Source organism: Miniopterus schreibersii, assembly GCF_964146895.1.
Source record: "Miniopterus schreibersii genome assembly, chromosome: 3".
NCBI classification, from domain to species: Eukaryota; Metazoa; Chordata; class Mammalia; order Chiroptera; family Miniopteridae; genus Miniopterus; species Miniopterus schreibersii.
The window spans coordinates 36,441,518-36,458,265 of NC_138103.1; the positions used below are offsets into that span (position 1 = coordinate 36,441,518).

The following is a 16,748-nucleotide window of genomic DNA, read 5'->3' on the forward strand; positions in this document are numbered from 1 at the left end:
ACATCAAAAGGCCTTTCAAATAGCTATTCTTCCCTTGATTCTACTTAAATTGTAGAAAGAAGACATTTCTGAAATTCATTTTCTTTCTAGTTAGAAAATACTTATACAATTTTTCCAAGACAATGAAAGATACATTGATGTGGTCTGAAATGTCAACAACTATGACAAATTTATCACAAAATGGAAAGAAGTTCTTGGATGTTCTTTTTCAAACCAACCCCTCCTTCTTCAGGAATTTTAGTCTTCATTCTTGACAGTTTCATGGGTGTACTATAAGTTATAGATGAGATGACTCTAAATATAACAGAGTGACCTATTTTGTGTGACTAAAGAATGAGGACTTTAAGACAGGAGTTAGAAAAATGTGTTATGTGCAGAAAATCTACCATAAAAGCATCATAGGGCTGGTATCCTAAATCAGCTTTGATTATAAATAAACAGATCTACCCTCAGTAGCCCACAAGAAAGTCAGTCCTAAGAATCATCTGCCTTGAAACTACCAAGAGGGTATAAATGTGAAAATGCTTAGCCCTCACCCTTCCAGTAATTAAATGAAGATGCTGAACTGTCCATGATTCAAACCAATTATTATTCAGTGGTCATGAATAGGGTTAATCACATTAGGTATACCCAATTATAACAGTAGGTTATGTTTTAATTTACCAAATACTTTGGTGTTGCAAGTTTCTTTTGCAGCCATGTGGTGACTGTGTACCCTGTACAAAGAAACAAGGTAAAAAATCTTCAATTCACTTTTTAGTGTTGCCACCAAAGCACTGTGACTTTAGCCCTTGAGTATATGTTTCACTTTTTCCATTTTTAACATTTGTAGGAGTATAGGTTTCTTATCTTTTTAAAATTTGAAAGAAATGTAATAATATGGCAAACCCACTATTTTGTAAAAAAGCACACAAAACCAAAACTGATGATGATAACACTTAACCTTGTTGAATACTTACTATGAGCCAATCATTGTACTAAATTCTACCTAAATCATGTCATTCTTACCATGACCTCAGACAGGTAATCACTGATGTCAGGTTCCCAGCAGGAGATGCATTCAAGTGAAATTTGAGGGTAGTTTACTAGAGAGGCATTTGCAAAGGTGTGGGCAGGGTTTGGAGAAACCAGAAGAGATGATATAGTGAGCCAGTGAGACTAAAGGGAAGCGTTACCAGTGTGAAGTGTCTGGAGGAGGGCGCAGTTACCAGAATTCATAAAGCAGTCTCAGGGAGCTGGCTGCATGTCAGGAGCTGCAGCCTACTGTATCGGGAGGTGACCTGGCAAAGTAGGGAACCCAGGGAATAAATAGTTCACACTCTCTTCCTGCACCTCCTACTGATGCCTCCCAATGGCCAAACCCATCCAGAGCCAAAACAAAGGATCCCACTGATTCAGTCCAAACATCTCAGCACACAGAGCAGGTAGAGAAAGGAAGACAGTGGATCTGGCATCCACTATTCCCATTTTACCCCCAAAATCCAAAACTTACCTTGAATAAATGAGGTAATCACTAAATATTTGTTAGCAAAAGCAGCAGTAAATCAAAACATCAAGAGGTTCCATAAGCTGCCTGGGGTCACAAACACAGAAAGAGGCTGAGCCAGGCCTTGCTCTGAGGTTCAAGTCCATGCTCAAAACCAGGATGGTATTCTGCCCCCTACCTACCATCTTTATTCCACGCCATTTATAAACATGCTGTTGGGTGTCTTGGGAGACAGTGAGAATGATAGGAAAGAATTACCACCCCAAGAAGCTTATAACCTATGTGTCAGTTTTGCTATCCTATCTTTCGACCTCATTATTGTCAAATCTCCAATTCTTCTAGCATCAAAAGTTCTACAAAAGCAGGTGTCAGGCCTCTTACAATTCCATCACCTAGTCCATCTAGCGGCTGAGCAGTGCAACTTTCCATTGCATGGCATTTTGCCCACTTGTTTGGCAGTATCCTGCCTCAGAGGGACGTTCTGAATGTAAATAACATAGGTAACATGATGATATCTTTTGAGAAGACAAGCCAAGCCCTTAACCTCTATTTAATTCAATGGAGTAAGTAAGCCTTGGGTCTTATATTATTAATAGATTTACTTGCAAGACCTGTTGAAGGATTCATTTATTCAACCAACAAATGTTGATCATACAGTATATACCTGGAGCTGTGCTAGGTAAGATTGAGAAAACAATTTTTACCAAAATCAACAACGAGCTTTCTACAGGAAGGAGTCAATCATTATCCAGAGGGGAGTTGAAAGTGTGCTAATTACCAAGAGAGGTCATGGGCATGTATCCTGAGTGCAGTCAATCCTGCCCGTCAGTAGCACCCTCCCCTACTCCCCTGGTTATTCTGAGCTCGAATACAGGATAAAATCCTGTAATAAGCACAAGCCATCCCAACCCTGACGATGCACCTCAAACTAATCAAGTATTCTGCTCTTTTCCATTTCTTAGGAAGGGATTCTGCTTTGAAATATCAGCCCCATGTCCAAGTGCCAGCCTCAAACAGATCAACTAGGAATTTGTCCCTGTAGGATTTTTCTCAGTTCTGCTTTTGAGCTTGGAGAGGCCACTCTCATGCCTGATCCTGACTGAAATAGCACACAAAAATCTTTCATCTTTCTCAGGGACAAGGCAATGGAGCTGGCATAGCTACTCCCGTTCATGCGGTGCAAGCCATTAGCTTTGCATTTTTAAAAACTATTATACAATGTGTTATGCAGTGAGGTTTTCCAAAGGGGAAAAAGAAAAAAAGAATAGCAGAGTTGATTTCCTACATGCAAGTTTAAATGATTTTGGAAAACCATCAATCTGGATCAAATATCTATACCAATTTGACAGTTTTCCACTAATGGCAAGGATGTAAAACCATCAGTTAGCCTCACTGTAATTATCTTTTAAAGAAGAATCTATTTACAAGATAATTCTAACACATGGAAAAATTCATTTCATTAAAAACTCAAATATTTCATAATGCTTACTTTATCCAAGAGCTGTAGGTAAAAATCACTATTTCAAATATCCTCCAAATGTTCACTTAGGTACCCACTCCTATGCTTTCTATTGCCAGCAAAAGCTCTACACGTGCAAAACTCTTGCTGCATAAAATGCATTTACACACATCATGTAACAAAACAAAGAAGAAACAACCAAGTACCTTACGGGGAGAAGCTCACATCCCTTCTCTTAGCAAATCAATCTGTGACTCGCAAAGAGCTCTGCTATTTCCTAGCAACATGAGTAAACACTGTGCTACATCCAGTGCCCGAGATTTGTAACCATGTTAATCTGCGAGTACTCAACTTAATTAAAGATTAGACTTTTAAATTGTATTTTTAGTGCGCAACAGCACCGCTAAATTATGATGATCAGCGGCTAAGTGTGCCTATGTCTGCAGAACTCGGGGGAATAAAAATGAATCATTTATTTCCATCTTGATACGGCTGCTCTTCTCTGAGGCGCTGTTCCCCAAGTTCACAGGCCTTGGAGTTCATTGGAATTCTCTGGTTAAAACACAGCTTGGAGACCTCATTTACGAAAATTCCTTTAAACCTTTCACCACTTTGACAAATCCAGTCCAAGTTCACTGAGCCAATTCAAAAGTAGCTCTCAGCCTTTTTATAGGTTTTCAATTACACCAACGCAGCACACCAGAGCCTTCATGTTGGAAGAAGTCTATTACAGCCACAGAGAGGCACAAGTTCTTTTTTAAGAGACTCAAAAGTGAAAGCAGCATTCCCAGAACTGGAGCCAACAGATGCAAAGTTTTGTCTGTCTTGTACCATCTCCGACTTACTAAAAAGATCTACAAATTACTTATGCATGGCTAGTGTGTAGTTATCTACTGTATGATGCTATGCTATGATTTTTCTAACTTTTCAGACTCTGCAGAAATATTGGCAAGCTACCTTGCCCTCAAACTGTTCCAAAGAGTTTTTGGAGGAATTGTTTGAAACATTTTTTAGACTTCATTCATCGTCCTCCTACACACTGACAGCTGTATGCACTCTGAGAAACAGAAACCCCAAGCAGGTCAATGAGCTTTCCAGGTTGACACTGGCAAAAAATGGTAAAATGGGGGTTAGTCTAATTCCTTTTTCTGTTTCAGCACTCTCTTTAAGTGGGTCTGAGGTCACCATTCCCTTTTCTGAGACAAGAATCCCTTCTAAAAATGTTTATATGACTTAATAGATCAAACTCCTGCATTTTCTTCCATTTTCAAACTTTGAATTTATTTGAATATGTGGTTATGGTTTTACGGCAGTACCAATCTTTGAGACTTGGTTGTAGGAATTATTTTAAGTGACATTTATCATTAGGGGTAAAGTAGACAAGCAAGCACATTAGTTGGTTAGAAGCACTTGCAAAATTTAAATACTATATGTGCAAAGGGAAATTTACTCGTGATATGAATCTCCCATTCGGGGGTTGGGGGGTAGTGATGATCTAAAACCAGTGGAAAGAGAGAAAGCACATCATGATGACTCCAACAGCTCCCTGGTGCAGGCTCTTCCTTCCTCATATACTTTATGTTCTAGATGTCAGTTGGCCTTTTGTGTAATCTCAGTAGAAGGCTTGTTCGGTGGATGAGTTTAGTTTTTGTTGTCTGGTCTGTCTTCTTTTTTTGCCATCCTGTTAAATAAGACCACTACAATTTAACCTACTAGATTGCAGATACATTTCTCTAGTATTTAATATTAGAAGAGGTAAAACGTAAAGCTAAACAAGACCCGTAGAGGCTCAGTACAATTCTAGGCTAGAATGTTCCTATTGACTGTAGAGCCCTCCTCTCCTTCCATCTGACTCAAATGCAGTTCTGTGGCACCGGACAGCATCAGGGGTTGAAAGATAGGTTCCAGAGTTGGTGAGCTGAGCCCCCACAAACCAACCCCTTCAGGAGCTGGGGTTACCAATGAATCCCCCTCCCTTATTAATGCATTTCCAATGTTCTAAATGCCAAGTGAAGGCCTGCAGAAGCATGCCCCACCCTCAAGAGCCAGGTTTGAGAGCACAGACAGCCACGTGCACCACCATCTGCAAAGTAACAGCAGAGGTGCAAGCTAAGAGCTGAGGGGGACGGAGGCCAGGGTCACTGATTCACCCCTGGGACTCCAGGGTCCTCCTCAGAGCCCAAGCCTGCAGTCCACCACTATGGAACCCGTTAGCCTAACGTGGTTACTGAGGATTGCAAGTGTGGCTAGTCTGAGTTAAGAATAAAGTACAGCCCAAATTTCAAAGAATTTGAAAAAAAAAAAAAAAAGAATGCAAAGAATGGTTAATGATTTTTAAATATAGATTACACAGGGAAATTCTAATATTTTGGATATATTAAGTAAAATACATTATTATCTTGCCTGTATCCTTTTACTTTTCTTAATATGCCTACTAGACAGTTTGACATTACCTATGTCGCTCACTTTCACGGATCCTGTTATTTCTAGCAGCCAGTTCTGGTCTAAGCAGTCACAGGACAACACTGGGGGAGGACACCTGGGAGGCTGCCTCGGGCAGGTGGGCGGGTGGGGAGAAGTGACCAGAATGAGAAAAGAGACAACACCCAGGAGAGCCTGGCACGGGCTGCTGAGCCGAGGAAGCAGAGGCTGGCATGCGCTTGCCTGAGGGTGCTTGCCTGCCCATTCATTTGCAGCAGAGAGACCGCAACATAAAGGCCCAAAACAATGACAACCATCACATCGTGAATAAATCAGCAGCAGCCTGTGGTTTACAGCGAGCCATTCTCTGCCCAAGACCAGACTACCTAGTTAGCCCTGTCTCCACCCCACCTAAGGCCAGTCCCTTGGTCATCCTGCCTTCTCATCTACAAAGGGGGGACTAAGATGAACAGCTCTGCTGCTGTGTCCCCGTTACTCTGTCAGCCAAGTTTCTGGAAGCCTGAAGTGCTCTAAACAGCCTAAGGGAGGGAGGACAGGGATAGAGAAGTAGACAAACGTTTGTCACTAGAACTTTGAAGCTGCGCAAGAATAGAAACTCGCGCAGAATACATCCTTTTGATGTCCTTTGTAACTTCTCACACTTTAAGTTATTTGTTAGCCCCCTTGTCTGCTAGATATAGGCTAAATGGAAGTGCCACAAGCTCAAGAACACCTGGGTGCTCACTGCTGTGACCACAGATCCGAGCACAGACCCCGAAACACAGCAGGTCCCAAGTAAATGTCTCTGGACAGGTTCCAAAGGAGACGTTCCAGTCACTTTTGTTGTTCAGAATAGATTTGCTGAGTTAAAGTTTCCAGATGTGTAGACTGCACTCAGGAACAAGCTGGGAACCCATCTAGGAATGGTCAAGCAGTCATGCTGGATTGCCCCAATGACATTATCTGCATGTGACGAGCTGTGACAGGCGAAGGAGGACAGTGAGCTGGAGACCTTCCAGGAGGCTTTTTGGCCAGAAGGAGACCCTTGACTGACTTTAAACAAGGACGTTGATGGCTGAGGGAAGTCAGGACTAACAAAGGCCCAGAATCTCACTCGCGCAGGTCTCATGCCCAGCTTGGTGAGATGAACAAGCGTGGAGGCGGCGAGAAGTAGCAGCGATGCAGAGCTGGGTTCTGTGTTTAATTCCACTCTCACCACTTGGCAGCTGGGAGACTCACCTCCTTCTCTGAACCTCACTCTCCGCAGCTTAAAACAGGGCTCATAATGCACGTCTTGGAGGGTTAGTGAGCAACAGTGTACTTTCCAAAAAGGACCGGCACATGGTAAACACTCAATAAATGGTTACATGTGATACATGGTAAACACTCAACAATGGCTATGTTTCTTTTGGATTGCAGTTTTTAAACAGGTCCTTAACCTGGAGTCTATGGAGCCCTAGGAAATCCACAAGTGGGCTTCAACAGATCCTGGAAACACCCCAAACTCATTCAAAGTGGCGTGTGTATGTGCACGCATGCAAATGTGTGTGTGTACACCCTTTTTTTCTCTAAGGAAAGAATGCATAGCTTACATCAGAACCTCAAAAGGCTCTCAGACTGAAAACAGGTTAAAAAGTATTGAGCTTCTGTGCCTTCCAAAGCATTTAGCTCCTTTCATGTATCGAATAACTTTCTGAGCCATCCTCAGAAGGAAACCTTTTCTGTGCCTATTCAAGAAGCCTACATGTTACAGACTGCAGCACAGGCTCTTAAGAGGCCTTTATATCTGGCAACAGCAGAACCAAAGGAATAGGACAGGAATTTCTAAAGTAGAAATTCATTTAATTTCAATGATAGGACTGCAGCTCTTACCTCTTTAAATGCATCTTTTTCATAGTCTTTTTGACATAATCAGTGGCCTAGGGAGGCAGCTGGAATGTTTTATTCTTAGGAGGTGGTCATTGCATTTTAGGACAAAAACAAAAAAATTATAATGAATGAAATGGAAGAGCCCAAAGAATGACTCTACTCATCAACCCAGATGAGCATCTAGCGGCTCCACAATGTCTGGCAAGGGGAAGCTTGGTGGCAAGAGAGCTACTTCAACTCTTTAATCATAGTCTCCTCATAAAGAAAAAGAGTGATAGTGACAACACCTCCTTCCTGGGGCTGCTGTGAGAATTAAATAGGAAAATAATTGTACGGCATCTGGTAAGCACCTATCACAGAGTAAGCACCTCATAAATACTAATTATTAATAAATACCTTCTTTATGGTAGGAAGAAAAATTATTCCTCACCTGAGTTTTGAGCCATAGATTCTAGCCTCGAGATGGACTTTAGGCCACTAATGCTTTTCAGTTTCTCTCCTAAGGTCTCTCTTAGTGATTGAAGAGGAAAAGAGCACACAACAGTTGTGAACACTGTTGAGTGTCTGGGTAGCAACTTCAAAGAGAACCAACCTACCATCCTGTCCAACACTGAGCTGCAAATGTGAGAATCAAGTTAAAAGAAATAGAATAAACCTAAAAAGAAATCACCTTAAAATCCTAAAGGTTTTAAAGATTCAGTACACATTTTTTCATTCATTCATTTAAAAGTCACTGAGCATATATTATGTGAGAAGCACAGGGATATGCAGAGAAGAGAGAACAGAGCAGTGGGAGAGACCTACAAGTCCAGCCAGCACTGCATCGCAGGGTCCAGTCTGGTGCAGGGGCTGGGGAGGAGGGGTGTTCAGCAAAGCGTTCTTGAAAAAGCAACACTTGAGATGAATTTGGAAGGAGGAATAGATGTTTACTAGGACAAAAAGAAACTATTCCACAGAGACAACAGCACGTAAAAGCATGAAAATGAAAGACAATATGGAGCATTTGGGGATCCTGGTGTTATATAGGCCAGCAAAGCATGGGGATGATGTTGGCAACTAGAAGAAGCCTTCACTGGACATCCTCCCTCCTCTCCATCTGCTAAGTTCACAGGAGGAGGCAGGCCACACATCATGAGGATCCTTGGAACCCATGGTCGGGAGCCTGGACTTTCCCCACCCCCAGGGCTTTGAGGTTTTGAATGGCTGTATCTACCCATGAGGTTCTGAATGGAACACTGATTACCACACATGGTTATAATTTTTTTTCTTGTGATGAGAACTTCTAAGATCTACCTTCTTAGCTTTCAAATATGCAACAGTACCATTAACTATAGTTGCCATGCTGTATGTCACATCTCCATGACTTATTTACACATAAATGGAAGCTTGTACCTTTTGACCACGGGTTCATGATTCGATTTCACCTACCTGTTCTTTAGAAAGAACACTCAGGCCGTGGTGAGGAGGGTGGCCTGGCAGCAGAGAGACTGGGGGCAGCATTTTAGAGATGACTTGAAAGAGTCAAACAGGGCAGGGCTAAACCGAAGGAGAAAAAGAGTAACACTGAGAGATGCGCAGAAAGCCCCGATCAGTCAGCAGATTGATTAGGTGGAAGAGGGAAGGGAGGAGACAGGATCAGGATAGTTCCCAGGTTTACAGCCTTGGAGCTTACTAAGAGGGATGAAATATCCTCCAGGGGAAACAGATGGACTAGTATCTACTTTTTCTGCTTGCGTAGCATCCACTCTGTTCAATATCTCCTTGGTAAAAACCACCCCTTCCCTGTACTCAGGGCATTTGGTTTAAGAGGGTTGTTGACCACACTCCCATGCACCCCTCCAGCTCTCACCCACTCCTCACACAAACCACCCTCCCATTCCCAAAGGCTCCAAACCCCTGGCCATAAGGACTGGCTGAGGCATGTGCACAGGATCAAAGTGGTCTAATGAAAGTTAATCCTGAATTATTCCTTTTTCCTGTAGGGTTTAAGCCTGAAGCTGCTGAGGACCATTTTACCACCATGAAGACGAGAGGAAAATCAGAAGTGGATCGATCCTTTCTGAACTTTTCCCAAACAGGAGCCAGGATATGGCGCCTTGCTACTTGAGCAAGTACAGACTGGATTTCTGGAACTTGCTGCCAAGAGTCCTGACAAAGGCAAAAGGTGAAGACAATTGTTTTTCAAAAAAAAAAAAAAAAGGCTACTTTTGTGAGTGGTGGATTATAAAAACCTACATAACTGTGATAATAGTACCTTAAAACATTTAAATCTGCACATGGCATTTAGGGACTTTATAGCAAATTTTACCAAAAATAATGAAAAGCCAAGCCAGGCTGCCTTAGAAAATGTTACTGCACCAACAATGGCACATTCACTCATTAACATTTCTTGAATATCTTCAGTGTGCTTAGACTTGTACAATAAAAATGATAAAACTCTATGCTTGGTTTGAGCTGGTCCATCCAAGGCCGTTCCAAAAAGAGCAGCTGTGTATGCTGTTCAGACTAATTGTACCGTGTTAGAGAGGCCAGGTGTTTCTGTCTGGCCCAACAGCTGTACTCGATGTTAAGACAACCACCTGAATTTCAGACTGGCCAGTTATAAAACTGGGCTGGTGAAGGAGCACTTCAACTGAGCCCTTAGGTGAAAAAACAGAACATGTTTTGAATTTCTCTCCCCTCTCATAAAATATCTACTGACATTTATGGAGGAGCATGGACGACACATTGTGCTGGGCCCTCTTTTCTTTCTTTACTCTCTCTCTATGAGAAAAACCCACCACCAGCATGGATTTAACCTTTGTTAATGCACCGGCACCTCTATATAAATATGCTTAAATTGTCACCTCCTGGCCTGTCTGCTTCCCAGTGGCTAGGCCCAAATAAATCTTCAAGTGTCCATCCCTGGTGGGCATTTGTTGGTTCTGCCACCGTATGTCCATTCTCACTTCTGACAACAATGCTCCCATGTCCTTTGAGGAAGCACCTACCTACTCCCCATTGAGTGCTGTTGTGGTGGGGCTGTCAATCAATGCTTCAGGCTCAGCAGTGTGCATGCCACTCAGAGTATGCCAGAAGCGTTCTCTTTCCTTCTGTGCTAAGTCCAAGGGCAGAGCAGTCCAAGGGCAGACCTCCGGCTGTGCCTCAGGAAAAAGTACATCAGTTCCTACTCCCCAGACCCCCAGAGTAGTTCCGTTTCCATCCCGAGAATGGTTCTTCTGACTTCCTTTGACCCTTACAATATCCTCCACATTGCATTTTATTTTCTGTTGCTTTACAACTAGAGGAATTTATACACAATCTGCTGTGATTTAAACACTAAGCAATGGCTAACATTCGTAGCATACTCTGCTGCTTATAAAGTACTTTCACATTCAATTTATCTCTTTTAATCGACCTTTCTGGAACTGAATTTTTCTCCTCCCCCCAAATAAATCACTCACTAATTCCTCTATTCTTCACAATAGCACAATCATTCTTTCAGTCACTTACACTTTTTTAAATCTCAGAATGATTTTGACTCTAGACTTTCACTAACCCCCTACAATCAGTCACGCAGTCTTAAACATGGGATCTCCCGAAAGGATCCCTTCCTTCCCATTCTCTCTGCCTCCAGCTTTGTCAGAGTCTTCCTCACCTCCCAGCAATGGTATGCTGACTCTGCCACCAGTCAACTGTCTCCAAGCCATCCCGTGCCACTAGCAGAAGGATATGGCTGAAATTTTATTATCCCTGTGTCACTTCTCTTCTACCCATGGTTTACAGAACAAAGATTACAGGACAATGATTTACAGGGCAATTCCCTAACCTCAATTCTGGGCTGTCTACAAGCAGGCTCCACCTATCTCTCTTTTCACACAATACACCATTCCTCAGCAGAAAACGTTTGCTAGAAAAAGTGTTCTCAAACATGTAGTAGATTGAACAAAAATGACTACAATTTTTTGCAGCTCCCTCTCCTAAGTGGGGTCTTTGGGCATTCCTTGAATGTGGGGTGACCTCATGACTTGATTTGGTCAATGGGAGAGTAGCAAATGCAATACAAACAGAGGCTTAACAATCACTTTTGAACTGCAATTTGCTCGGCTGCTGCTCTTGGAACACTGCTTGGTTTCCATGTAAAGAAGCCCAGGCTAGTAGGTTAGAGAATGAGAGGCACATGTCCCAGTCACCTGTTAACCTGGCCAACACCTAGTAACTGCCGGACATAAACTAGGCCACCCTAGATCATCCTGCCACCAGCGAACCCATCAGCTGAATGAAGATTCCTGAGAGAATCCAACCAAGACCAGAAGAGGAACCAGCTAGCTGAATTCAGCCCACATTTCTGACCACAGAATCATAGCCTGTAGTCATTATTTTAAGCAACAACTTTTGGGGTGATTTGTTATGCAGCAAAGGATGACTGATAAAACATCTAAACTAATTTGGTCACTTTCTCCTAGGAATTCCTCTTAATTACTAGTTAGTATCTTGGGGACTCAATCCTAAAGTATCTTCTTTCATGTTTTGTATCATTATTTAATTTTTTATGTGTCCTATTTCCCCCCTTAAGTCCCTTGTGAGGAGACTGTGCATTTTATATATTTTTATCTCACCTACACACAAAGTGAATACAGAATGATTATTTAGGAATCAGTTAGTACTTTTCCAGGGCCCAGCTATCAATCTTATCAATTAACATTCATTTCAATGCATATTTTGATCATTAATTTTAAAACTTTAAAAAAGATCTGATAAGATGCAAACCATAAAATATAAAATCTAGTTACCTAACCTATAAAGTGCAAAATCATGCATAGCATATATCATACTAAGAACCATTTTATTGATTCATTTTCAGACAATTACTTTTCGCAAGTGAGCCTGCAAACCAATGAAAAGGGGCACAGAGAAACAAGTACATAGGGGTAAAAGTTTCACAGAAGCAACTGTTTGATTTTCACCAGGATATTATTTTTCTCCCATGACACATATTTCTCCTATGTGGTTCGCAACCCTAATCTGACAGACTGCCAAAAACAAGGCTTCTATTCTAAGAATGTCACTGACTCTCTCCTTGCTGCCGTTCAATTAGATTTTGCATTTAATAGAGGAATTCCCTCGTGTTTCTCATAATGGTGCACCTGCTCCTAGGGAGATTTCCTCCTTTGACAAGAAATGCCTTAAATCTGGCAAGAAAAAAACAGCTCCAGGCTTTCTCTGATAATATCAAAGACATTTGTTTGTATTAGATGTTTGTGTGGGTTTCCCTCCTCTTAAGAGCAGTAAAGTACTGCTACGATTCCTTCCAAAACAACAGCACGCACAAACTTTCTTGGCCTCTGTTCTGCATTTCCACTGTACACCTGCACCGGAACCACTGCCTTGGAACTGGCTAAGCTGCGACATAGTAGACAGAGAAATCCATTTGCTTTGCTCACTACCTTTTTGACGTCACCACATGGTGTCAAAACAAAGGCACCATCATTTCAAATCTATCGTCTAATCTCTTCTCATGAAATGCTTCCTATGGAGAAAATGAAGTTTATATTCAAAATTACATCCCCTTTTTTATGTTATTTCTAACTGAGCTACGCAAAGATTCTTAAAAGAAGCATTACCTTTTTCTTTCCGATTCTAGACCATGGGAATTCCTACATGTTTGGTTATGAGCAATCTTCAGTTAGTATATCCTTCCAGTGAGACTTCTGTGATTGGTACCAAAATGTAACGTCTTTTACAAATAGTTTTAAGGACATCTTCAAGGTGTCTCCCTGCACGCCAGTCCTGCTGCATGTAATTTAACATTGAGATGCATCAGAAATACCCAACAGACATTCTTTCCCCGATGTGAACACATTAGCATACTGCTTTCCCACACCTTGGTCTTTCTGCCTTTTAAAATTTCAATATTTACAAATGAAATACAGATTTCAATCCATTCCCAACTGGGATGTCTGCTGTACAATGAGAGAAATAGGTTTTTGCCTTCCTGCAGAATCAGCAAGGAAAGCCGTGCTTGGAAATTACGTGTTTAGAGTGACACCTTGGAGAATTGACAGACTCTGCACACATGTAATCCTCATAAACCTCCCCAGACAGCCCTTATTTCATTTTGCAAACTGCACCCTGGCCGGGCTCCACAACACGTGGTGTGTGGTGAGACTGTCCTGCAGTGGCTCTCCCTTCCTCCCGGCTCTTTGATGGACACTTGTCAGTAACAGCCAAGAGGACCGGAGCCCAGCTACCAGCAAGTGAAAAACACGGACAGGGCCAGTGAGCTCCCTTAATTAACTTTCCCAAGGAAAGCAGCTTTCCCACAGGAAAAAACAACCACGTTTCCCCTCTCCTAGCGGTGCATTGAAAATGAGCAACAATGCTGTTGCCTTTTTTGTTTCCTAAAGACTTTCTTCCCTGCGAGCAGTAGCGTGTTCCTCCAAGAACGCTAGTATTTCCTGTGGAAACTGTATGGCTGCCAGCAATGGCTCGTAATTTTCCCTCTTTTCTTTTCATAAAAATGAAATAAACAAAACATGGCATTTGACCATAGCCAAAAGAGCAGGTCACCTCGCTTACCACCTGAAAGTCATCACGAGGGAAGGCCGAGAGGGAAGCGTGCCCGGCTCAAACGGACACAGCCGGCGGGGACGCGGGGCGGCGGGAGCGGGGCTGGACGGGGCGACGCGACCCGCGCGCGGGGCCGCAGCCACCCGGGCGCCCCTCCTTGGCGGCTATTACTATTGTCGGTTCTGCTGCTGGTACCACTACTTCTCCCTCCGTCGTCTCGGCTCGCGGGAGCCGCGGTACTGCCCACCCGCGTCCCCGAGAAGGTCCGAGGTGGCAGCAAGGATGAGCACAGGACACCGGCGAATGCAAAGGACAGCGCTTCGGCAGCCGCGGCGGGGGCTCCTACCCCCTTCCCCCGGGGAAAGCCGCCGCCGCCGCCGTTACTATAGAGACCTCCCCCCCCCCCAACCCTTCCTGCAGAGTCGCGGCCGCTACCGGAGCCGCCGGGACTCGCGGCACAAAGGGGGCCCGTGGGCTGGGGAAGCAGGGGCGACACCCGCCCGAGTCGCCCGCCGCAAACTTGGAGAGGCTCGGCCGCCCGCGCCGCCGCCCTGCCTCCCCGCGGCGCGCCCCGCCCTGGACCTGGACTCACCCGGGGCGCCCGGCGCGCCCGCGGCTCCCGAGCGCGGAACGACTGACGGACGGACGGACGGACGGCGGCGGCGGCGGGAGCGGGAACAGCCGCAGCAGGAGCGGGCGGGCGGTGGAGGCGCTGCCGCGGCCCCGCTACGTCACAATGCGGCCGGCGGCCGGCGCTGCTCCCCCGGCCCCCCAAAGGGCGCGCGCGGGCGGGGGCAGTCCCCGGGGCGGAGGGACGCTGAGCGCACCCCGGGAGCGGGGGCGCGGCCGCCACTGCCCCGGCTGCCGGAGCCGCCGCGCCCTCCCGCTGCCGCGCGCCCGGCGCCCGCCCCCGGCCGGCGCTCCCCGCTCGGCCTGACTGACAGCGCCCCTCCCGCCCCGCGCGGCGCCCCGGGCCCGGCCCGCGCCCCTCCCTCCCCGCCGCCCGCCCGCGACCCCCGCCCCCCGCCGGCGCCTGTCCGCGAACCTGCTCTTCCGTCTCCACCTTCCGCGCCCCTGCCTGCCGCCCGCGCCGCTCCCCGCCTGGGCTCCCCTCCCCGCCTACTTTCCCCGCGCCCCTCGCTCTCCGCCGCCCCCCTGCGCGCCGCGCTCCGTGAAACCGCCGCTCACCGGGACCCGCGCGCCAGCCGCCGCCGCACTGGCCGCAGACCGTTCCCGGGACCCAGCCGACACCCGGCGGAGAGACCGGGCGGGGGAACGGAGCGCGGGCTCGGTCCCGGGACACGGCCGCGCTTCAGAGCTTCTGGAGGTTTTGCGTGGGCGAGGAGCGTTCAGCCCCCAACCCTGCCACCCCCCCTTCCTCTCCCTCCCCCCCCCCGCGCGCCCACCCCCGAGGGCTTCGCCAAGGAGGGAAGGGCAAGGGGGTTCTGCCCAGAAGGTTTTGTGCTCCAGTGTGGGTGGTGGATGGAGACGACTTTGGCCTGAAATAATGGCTTTTTTTAATTCAACAACGCCTAAGACACCACTTTATTAACTTTCAGCGTCTTCTTAATTAGGGCGGGGAGCGGGGGCGCGCTGGGGAAGGCGGTGGCGAGCCAGCAGCGATGACTGTCTCTTTCCTTCCTTATTTCCGAATGAGTTCAGGGAGAGTGGAAGCACTTATGGCAACGCTGGCTCACGACCATCTCGCTTTTGCCCTTTGGAAAGCTTTAAATGGTTTTTAAGAAATCTCTTTCCCAGGAGAGATGACTCGAGGAAGTTCGCTCGGCAGAGCCATTCGGGGCGACACCGTTGCTCCAGGATGTGGCTGCTGGCCTGGTGCTGCCTCGGAGAACAGCGTGAGGAAGCAAGTTCTGGTCCTTCTGTTGAGGGGCATCCGCCTGCCTTGGCCCATTCCAGAGGACAAGAGTGGCCCCCACGACCCTGAGAAGCTCAGCAGCATCTGGATCAGTGAGAATGGGGATGTGTATCATGTGTGAGCCAGTCATTGAAAGTAGGTTACCCATACAAAAGGAAGGACCTGGTTGTTCAAACCCTGGGGTCCCCTGGATGAGTAGTGTGCCATTGCACGCAGTGCCTCTGGAGTCCACGGGCTGCTCTTTTGTATTTCAGGAAAGATGCAGTTGTACTATTAGGTGGGCATGGTGGGGGGCCAGCCTTGCCCTGGACCCATTTGGACAAGATCATTGTGAGCCAAAGTTACCTATAGTCACTGAAATGAGGACCACCTGAAAGGCCAGCAGAAGACATTCACATGCTTTTAATTCCATTTCCTATTGAGAAACTGAATTTCTCTCTCTGCTTTTTTTTTTTGACATAAACAGCCAAGAGCATGTTCTGCAGTGTTGTAATTTGTTTATTGTAATTTATCATATGTAAGATTTTAAGTACATACATGGGAAGTGGCTTCACAATTTTAAAAACACACATTATCCCTCAGTAGAAAATATAAAATCAGATGACATCATATGGCACTAAAAATACTTGAAAATATTGGGTTTAATTTGTTCACATCTGGTTAAAATAAAAATGCTTTTTCCTTCTTTTTTTCTTTCTTTTTTTTTTTTTTCCTAGTGTAAACTCTGAGAAAAGCACATCTTGCTTCCATCCAATAGATATGCATAGAATTGGTGTCACCCTTGGCGTGTTGTATAGGCTACATACTTTCACTGTCATCCATTTATATATAAATATATAGAAAGTCCTCACCCGAGGATATTTTTTCCATTGCTTTTCAGAGAAAGTGGAAGGCAGAGAGAAACATCGATGTGAGAGAGGCACATCGATTGGTTGCCTCCCACATGCTCCCAGACTGAACCTGGCTGGGGATCAAGCCTGCAACCGAGGTATGTGCCCCTGACTGGAATCAAACCTGAGACCCTTCAGTCCGCAGGCCAACACTCTAACCACTGAGCCAAACCAGCTAGGGCCACTTAAGTGTTTTGA

The 16,748-nt window shown here is 45.5% G+C and overlaps 1 protein-coding gene across 8 annotated transcripts in view; it reads right to left on the reverse strand.

Annotated features, from left to right (window-relative positions):
* The window catches only part of SNCAIP (synuclein alpha interacting protein), a 138,725-nt gene extending 123,670 nt beyond the window's left edge, over nucleotides 1-15,055 (reverse strand). For 2 of the 8 annotated variants that reach the window (XM_081131873.1, XM_081131868.1), the window contains exon 1: nucleotides 14,973-15,055. The gene's annotated coding sequence lies outside the window, so the exon portion shown is untranslated. Of the gene's footprint in view, nucleotides 1-14,376; nucleotides 14,644-14,829; nucleotides 14,894-14,972 lie in introns of those variants that run through there. The other 6 variants (XM_081131875.1, XM_081131871.1, XM_081131869.1 and 3 more) reach the window with 5 other exon arrangements.
* Between the last annotated feature and the right edge of the window lie 1,693 nt (nucleotides 15,056-16,748).